General features: G+C 44.0%; 1 pseudogene; it reads left to right on the top strand.

Moving 5' to 3' along the window:
- Window positions 1-1,343: 1,343 nt before the first annotated feature.
- On the top strand, window positions 1,344-7,371 carry LOC119520518 (annotated as a pseudogene).
- Window positions 7,372-9,024: the final 1,653 nt, after the last annotated feature.

Raw genomic sequence — 9,024 nt, 5'->3', positions numbered from 1 at the left:
CATTTAATATGCACATCCTTCGCTTCAGGAGATCATAGCAAGTTGTTTTCCAAAGTGTTTTAATTCCCATCCACAGTGCATTAAAGTTACCATGACCCTAGAACCTCACCCACACTTCTATCACCAGACTTTTTAATTTTTGCTGTATGTTAAGTGTGACATTTGTGTTTCCTCCTCTGTAAAATGCCAGTTTATGGCTTTAGGAAATTTTTCTAATAGATTGGTTTTTTTGACATTGATTTATAAGAATGTTTTGCATATTCCCTATTATTTTTTGTCAGTTACATATGTTGCAAAGCTCTTCTCCAAGTCTGTGGCTTAACTTTTCACATTTAGTGTTCTTTGATGAACAAAATTTTAAAAAATTTAATGTTGCTGAATTTATCAATCTTTTTTTATGGTTATAACTTTTGGGTCTTGTTTTAAGAAATCCTTGTTTATCCAAAGTTCAAAACTTCTAAAAAATGCAGAGAAACTAGATCACTCATATACAGCTGGTGGGAATGTAAAATGATACAGCCACTCTGGGAAACAATTTGACAGTTTCTTTAAAAACTAAACATGCAACTACCATATGATCCAATAATTGTACTTCTGGGCATTTACCCCAGAGAAATGAAGGCTTATGGTCACACACACACAAAAACTGTACACGAATGTTTATAACAGTTTTATTCACAATAGCCCCAAATTGAAAACAACCCACATGTCCTTCAACCAGTGAATGGTTAAATAAACTATGGCGCACTCATAATGCAGAATACTATCCATCAATAAAAAGGAATGAACTATTGATACATGCAACAATCTGGATGGATCTCCAGAGAATTATTCTGAGTGAGAAAAACAAAAAAGCCAATCCCAAAGAGTTACATATGGCATGATTTTATTTATATTACATTATATATATATAAAACATTCTTGAAATGACAAAATTATAGATGGAAATCAGATTAGTGGTTGCCAAGAGTTGCGGGTGGGGTGGGGGAAGGAGGTGAGTGTGGCTATAAAAAGTTGACATTAAGGATTTGGAGGTGATAGAAAGCTTCTCTATGTTAATTGTATCTATGTCAATATTCTGGTTGTGATACTGTACTCTACACCAGTCCCAGAGGTTTTCAATGCAGTGTGTGTGAATCAGAACCATCTGGGAACTTCTAAACACACACACACCGACACTTACACCTTGGTGGGGATGGGGGGGATGCACGTGCAGGTGTTTTTGAAAAGCTACTCAAGTGACTTTGCTAACACACACTCATGATGGTCCTGGGGCTGTAGGTTTTTAGAGACATTAGATAAGGGAGAATAAGCAGGAGAGTTCTTTTTAGGACAATGGCAAAATGGAGAAAGGATTAGACTGGTGAGGAACTAGGTAGAGGAACTGGTCAAGAGGCTATTGCAACAGAATAGACAAAAGATGACTCAGGTCAGCACAATGGTGTTGTGGGGAAAGCGCTGTTAGTCAAGTATAAGCAATGAAAAAGGAACTTAACTCCTTATTCAAGCTTCTGAACCAAGTATCAACAATGATGTCTAATATCCACAGTTGGGTAAAGGATACATTTCTGGCTCTGTAAAATGATCAACAAAATGACCACATGCTCTTGCTTTCTGAAATCAGCATGTGCTGTGCCCCAAGGGAGCATAATGGTCCCTTTCTTGGTGGTCTGAGGGCTCTCCCCGAGGCACAGTTCCACAGCATGTGATGAGGTCTTGCCCACCAATCCCACACATCCTGCATATCCCCTGAAAGGGACCTGGAAGACATTTAAAACCTCTCATCTAGAGAGTGCCGCTCAACAGGTGCTTCTCCCAGAGTCTTGACCTAGCTTCCTTCCAGCGAGGAATCCCCAGGCAGGGGCAAAGCAGACACTTTCCTGTAACCTCTCTGGCCACAGCCTCCCACCAGGAAGTGGTCACATGACACAAGCAATATTCAAAACCAGGAGCCAAAGTGTGGTCCCTGCTCCTTTATGCTCAAGGTTTTGGGGGCTCCTGGTGAGTGCCCAGACAGAGTCTGGAAGAGGAGGATGGAAAGGGGGTGGCCTCATATGGGGGTTCCCCCTCTGCCTCACTGTCGGTCTTTTGCTTCAAGGTAAGAGGGGGCAAGAACAGGGGGAACATGTGAATGCTGTTCTGGATGATATCCAGAAACCCTCTCATTCTCCAGAACTGGAAGGCATCCGAAATAGATGAGTTAAGTAGTTTCTTTCTATGTAGTATCTGGCTTGGCATCCTTCTGGGAACAGATGAAGTACCCTTTTCACAGGTCAGTACACACAGTCCCTCTCCCTTTGGCTCACATAGGCATCTACCAAATTGTCATCCTTCCATTTTACTGCCTCTCCAATTCCACCTTTCACTTTCTACCAAGACATGGTATCTGTGAACAGGGGAGCTTGGGTCCTGTTGACAATAACATAACTCTTTTCCCACCTCACTTGTGAAGTTCCTGTAGAGGAGGTGATGTGAAGGAAAAAGGATAACGTTTGCTTCTCCTGGGATATGTTTCTCTCTGATTTGGGGATGTACTTTATGAATTAACTGGTATGGGAAGATAGTAAAAGAGGCCTAGGAAAGGACTTTCTGAGCTATAGTTACAGAAATAACCACATGGTTATCCAGGGTTGGGGTGTGGGTGAGGTTGCCAGAGGGCTTTTGCATTTTATTTTATGCCTTCATATAGCTCCACCAACCACGAGGTGGATGATCAGTCAGAGCTCCTCAAAATGGTGACGGTAAAAATGGCTCTGACATGTCTCAGAGGAAGATGCTGAATTTGAGAAGGGTACAAAGCACAGGACATAGTAGGTGGTCAATAAATTCCCATTGAATACAGGATTCCATAAGTTCCCACATATTTTATATCACACTCATGGTTATTACTTCTCCAAGTTTTTCCTTTCAGGAAATGGGAAAACCTGAAAGTGAGAAGAGAAAATTGAGGAGAAAAAAATTCTGAAGGAAATTTTCTTTGGTGACTAGGAGGAAGAATAATGGAGCTAGAGAGAGAAAAGCATGGTCAGATGAAGGTCAAAACTTCAGCGTTGTGAGTCCGGAAGGAGTAGAACTCCCAGAGTAGCTGTTTGCATACAAATTTGGATAGGCTTTATATGGGAACAAAAACACAGGAAGAGAGGTCTGAGCCCTGACTAGCCTCACCACATCGACTTCTACCATTTGCCTACCAGCCCAGCCCATCCTCCCTGGCCCTGGCAGGAAGGCTTTGGCCTTGGGGAGTCTTGACCAGGAAGGAAGGGCTCACATGCTTCTCCCAATGTCCACAGTTTTTTATCCTCTGCAGGCCTCAGCCCTGGCACTCCTCTCACTTAGGAAACACAATGACCCTGATTCCATCTCACAGGCTTTCTGCTTTCTACAGGAAGGGCAAATACTTTTACCATCAATTGCTCAGGGTTTGACCAGTATGGGGTGGACCCTGCTGCCTTCCAGGCTGTGCTTAACCAGAAGGACTTCCATCCAGTTGTCAACTACAGCATCCCCACTCATGTCAACATCTCGTTCACCCTATCTGCCATCCTGGAAGTGGTGAGTGCTGACTCCTCCATTCTTTCCATAGGCTTCTAATAGAGGACAATGGTCCCCTGCCGCAACCCAAGATTGCACTGGCCCAGTGGTGAGCAATAAGCAAGTGAGATGTTCATCCAATAGGATGGGCAGACATGAAGTAGAATTCTGTGGTGACATTTCTGCCCAGAACATTTGTCCTTGAGTCCTGCTTTTATGGGAATATTATACAAAAATATATGTATTTCCAATGGGCCCCTATACTGTTTTTTAATTTACATTTTCCACGCAATCTGGATTTTTCCTACCTACTTTTTCTTGTGTGACTTGTGATTGAAAAGGTGCACTGTAACATGGGACCACTTAGGAAACAAATAAAGGCAGGAGGTAGACTAGGACCTGATATCATTGAGTTAATGATTCTGGATGGGATTTTTTTTGTGTGTGTGTCATTAGGATACACAACTTCAGCTGCTGACAACATTTCTGTGGCTAAATATGGTATGTGAGAAGATCTGGCTTCTTCTTTCTATCTCCTCCCCCTTCCCCTGCCCCCATTTTTGTGTGTGGCTTTGCTTGCAAAAATTACATTTGTTGAAATTGACAGCGCCTGAGGGAAGACACAAATGCAACCAGAATGGAGCCAGTTCTGGTGACAAATAGCTTTCTGGGCTACCAATTAACTTTGAAAGGCATAGATGGAAAATACAGGGAGAAAGAGGGCAACACAAGCAGAAGTCTCTAGGTAAGCTTCAGGGCCCAAATGTAACAGGGACAAGCTTAAGATTTCCCTTGAGTGAGAAGTGAAAAACCAGTAGGACTTTGTTAGCTATAGAAGGGGAGATAGTTATCACCAGGAAGAGAAGAAGAATCAGAGTTTAAAATGAAATGAGGTCAAAAAAGCCATATGCATAACAATGTGCATAGTATGATTCTATCTGTGTAAATAAAAATGAATGCTGGATTATGCACTATTTTTTTTTACTGGAATGACACACAAGAAAGTTAATAGTGGGACTGAGGTGGGAATAGGGACTGAGTTGGGGGACTGAAGAGGAGAACCTTACTTTTTATATTATACCTTTCTGGAATGGCTGAAGTTTTAGCCCATAGTACAATACATTTAGTAAAAGTACCTATACACGCATCCATTTTTAAGGGAACAGAAAGACAGGAGATACTGACCCAAACTAGCTCCTGTTTTCAGCCATAACTCATGCCTCTGTGCCCTGTGCTCTAGATCTGGGATAACCCATTCATCAGTTGGGACCCGGAAGAATGTGGTGATATCAAGAAACTGATATCAACTGAGAACTTGTGGCTCCCAGGCATCTTCATTGTGGAATCGTGGGTATCAGAGCCGAGGAAAGCTAAAGGGAAGCCCCATCTGCAAGGAAAAGGTCACAAGTAGTATACAGTGGTCCCATCCAGTAAGGCCACTAAAAACTTATCTCAGAGAGAACAAAGATCACAGTTTATCAACATTTCCCCAAGGAATGGGAAAGTGAGGGGCAGAAAAGATGTCACAGGGGCTAGAATGAGAAGAATTGGGAAGTCTTGACTTAAAAGAGAAACCCAAACTCATGTAACCACTTGCCTCCTAACCCTTGTGCCACTTAGCAGGGATGTGGAGCAGACCCCGGGAGGCCTCTCTGCCTATGTGACTAATCATGGTCACATCAAGTATAGCAAACCAATGCAGGTGACCAGCATCTGTAGCCTGGACATCTTCTACTTCCCTTTTGACCAGCAGAACTGCACACTTAACCTTTAGCTCTTTCCTATACACAGGTGAGTTGCAATGGGGGTTCTGGGACAGGGTAAATGAGATCAACCAACAGGGCAGCAAAAAAGCATACACAGAGAAAGTCATTTTTTTATACATAAAAAGGGATAGGGAGGTGTTTGCTGATTCGGGATATGTGGATGGCGGGGTGAGGTGAGCTGAACTGAGGAGAGGGCAAGACCTCCTGAGAAAGAGTGGGGTGCAGGAGGAGAGGCTATTGTGCAGCATGGAAGTCATTCATTTTGTTGGGCAATTTGAAAAATGTAGCTAAGATAGCTTTCTAATCCATCACTCTGACCCCTGCCCAGGGCAGGCTCTGAACAGATCTGTGTTGAATGGATGTTTGTCTCCCCTGCAGTGGAAAACATATTGCTGGGCATGAACAAGCAAGTGTGGGAAATAGCAGACACTTCATGTGACATTGTTCACACACAAGAGGAGTGGGAGCTCCTGGGCATCAACAAGGCCACCCTGAAGATGTCATGGGCTCCAGTCTTTTTGACCAGATCATGTTCTATGTGAGCCCAGAGATTCTGGCATGCCCATCTGCCTCTCAAACCTCCATCACCAGACCCTCCCAGAGCCAGAGACTTCTCTCACTTATTGTCCGAAGATCAGAAAGCCCCTGGATCTAATAGTCCTCAGAGCCTTCCTGTCTCCTGAGATCCCCACACCATCCCTCCTTTCTGGACCTGCCTGCTCTGGCCTAGATTTTCTTTGGTGTGTGTATGGGGGTCTTTCTAGCCATATAAAAGTGGCTCCTCACCAGCTCCAGAAAGAGCCCTTGGTTGTGTGAGGGCACCAAGAAAGGATGGGGCTGAAACCATCCCTCAGTCTCCTGCAGGCCTAGCTTCACCCAATTCTCTGCTCTCTCCCTCACACCAGGTGGCCATCAGATGCAGGCCCAGCCTCTATGTCATAAACCTTCTGGTGCCCAGTGGCTTTCTGGTTGCCATCGATGCCCTCAGCTTCTACCTGCCAGCGGAAAGTGGGAACCGAGCACCCTTCAAGATAACCCTTTTTCTGGGCTACAATGTCTTTCTGCTCATGATGAATAAACTACTCCTGGCTAGTGGCACCCCACTTACCACTATGCCCCCTGCCACTGTTGGGAAAAGGAGGAAAAAAAGGGAGGTGGGGTGGGGCAGGTGGGGCTCTTGAAATGGCTAGACCTGCTGAGGCAACAGGGAGAGGGAAGACATCCTTAGAAAAGGAACTCTGTGTGAGACAGAGACAAACAAGGCTTGGTGGTGCCCCATTTATCTAGATCTACCTCACCCAGGTACGCGTCTTACCTCCACCACAGGTGTCTACTTTGCCCTGTGCCTTTCCCTGATGGTGGTCAGCCTGCTGGAGACCATCTTCATCACCTACCTGCTGCACCTGGCCACCACCCAGCCACCACCCATGCCTCAGTGGCTCCACTCCCTGCTGCTGTGCGCAGCCACCCAAGGAGAGGCTGCCCCACTGCATGCCGGGAGAACAGGGCCTGGGGCCTCGCCCCCACCCACCTGCCTGGTAAGGGAAGTCAGTACAGACCATACTCTCTCTCTCCGCACCAGACCAAACTTCCCCAATCCCCCACTTCTCTGATCCTGCCCTCTTTCCACCCCACAGCTGAGTCTCTGTCTTCTTCACAGGCCTGAAGGAACCAGGAGAGTTGGTGGGGAAGGAGCCAGGACCCAGAGTGGCAGAGGTAAATGGGGGCTCAGGATTGACAAGGTCCCAGCTAGTTAACCTGATGGACACGCTGCTCTTCTGTCTCTACCTGCTCTTCCTGGTCTCCTCTGTCGTGACGGTCATCGTCCTCTGGAACACCTAGGTTCTATTTGTGCAATAGTGTTCAGTTTCCCTTCACCTCGACTGACCATCACAGACCCTGGTCCTCTGCTCCTACCTGCATACACAGACCCGACTTCACCCTGGTCCCAGCTCTAGCCCTCCCTAGGCTTAAATAAAACCACTGCCAACTACCCCAGAAAAGAGACTATATTTCCAAAATATAATTAATTCAGAATATACATGTGTTTGTTAAATACATAATTTTTAATGGAAAAGGCTTTATAATAAATGAATACAAATATTTACCAAAAAAAGTTACTCTGCCTGTTACTAGCATAAAGGAATGGGAATAAACCTCTTCTTTTTAAATAGACAAACATATTAATTTATTCTTTTAATAGCTAAATGCTCAAGAAATATTTGTTAAATATTTGTTCTGGGGGCTGAGGATACAGCAAATGAACCAAAATGACAAAAATCTCTACTCTCCTGGAGCTTATATTGTAGTGGGGGAGTGGGAAGGGAGACGGACAACAAAGGATAAATAAGTAAAACGTATAGTTTGTGCTAACAGCCGAAAAGCAAAGTGGGGAAGAAGGAATAGGAAATGGTGAATGGGTTTGCAAGCTTAGATGGGGTGCCCAGAGAAGGGCTCAAAATAACTTCCTGCCTGACTGGCTCTAGTGCATTATTTCACAACATCCCTGTGAGGTGGAGACTGTTGTAACCCAGTCTTCCGTAGGAGGCTTAGAGGTCATGCAACCTGCTGAAGGTCAAACAGGTCTTGCAATTTTTAATTTTTTTTTCCAGTGGTAAGTTTCAAGGATGCAGTTTAACAAATGTTTATTGAGCACAGACACTGGTCAGCACTATGGGAGACCTGAGGATGCCCCAAACACAAGCTCTGTCCTCAAGCCTTGTAGCCCAACTGGAGAAATAAAATAGGTATATTAAATCACTTCAGTTAAATGTTGAACACATTTTTAAATTTTCACAAAATTGAACACATTTTGAGTGTCATAAAAGAGAACTTGCTACGAAGTTCAGGGGAGAAAGTCTGCTTCTAGCTGGAGCAGGGGTTTTCAAACCCAGCTGCACTCTAGGATCATCTGAGGAGTTTTTAAAATAATACCAATGTACAGGCCTCACCCAGACCAATTAAATCAGAATCTTTGGCATGGTCCCCAACTTTAGTAGGTCTGAAAGTTCCTCCACAAGGTCCTAATGTGCAGCATAATTGAACCCACTGAGCTAGATGCTAGGAGAGTTTCATGTGGAGGAGGTGATGTTTGACTTGGGCTTTGAAGGATGACTAACATTTGAACAAACAGAAGGACATGAGGCTTGCTGAGATTGACTGGTCACAATAGATCTCTAAGATTATGTTTAGGCAGAATCATAGCAGATTTGGCCTCCTGGGGTCCAGGAGTTTGTACAACAGTAGTTAAGATAGCAGTGTCAAGACAGTCTTGGTGCTCTCGTGGCAGTGTCCAGAACAAACTCAGAAATCACTGGCCAGAAATAACCTCACCACAGAATGTAAACTGGTGCAACCACTTTGGAAAACAATTCGGCAGTTCCTCAAAATGTTAAACATAGAGTTACCATATGACCCAGCAATTTCCCTCCTAAGTATACACCCAAGATAAATAAAAACATGTCTAAACAAAAACCTGTACACAAATCTTTGTAGCAGCATTGTTCTAAAAGCAATAAAGTGGAAACAACCCAAATGTCCATCAACTGATGAATGGAGAAATACAATGTGGTCTATCCACACAATAATGAAATATTATTTGGCAATAAAAGGACTGAAGAACTGATACATGCAATATTATGGCAAGTGAAAGATGCCAATGTCAAAAGACCACATATTCTAAAATTCTATTTATATGAAATGTCCAGAATGGGCAAATCTATAGTAT

The sequence above is a fragment of the Choloepus didactylus genome, chromosome 1 (assembly GCF_015220235.1).
Source record: "Choloepus didactylus isolate mChoDid1 chromosome 1, mChoDid1.pri, whole genome shotgun sequence".
Lineage (NCBI taxonomy): Eukaryota > Metazoa > Chordata > Mammalia > Pilosa > Megalonychidae > Choloepus > Choloepus didactylus.
Note: the sequence above shows the minus strand (reverse complement) of the source record. Positions and strands in the feature narration are given on the sequence as shown.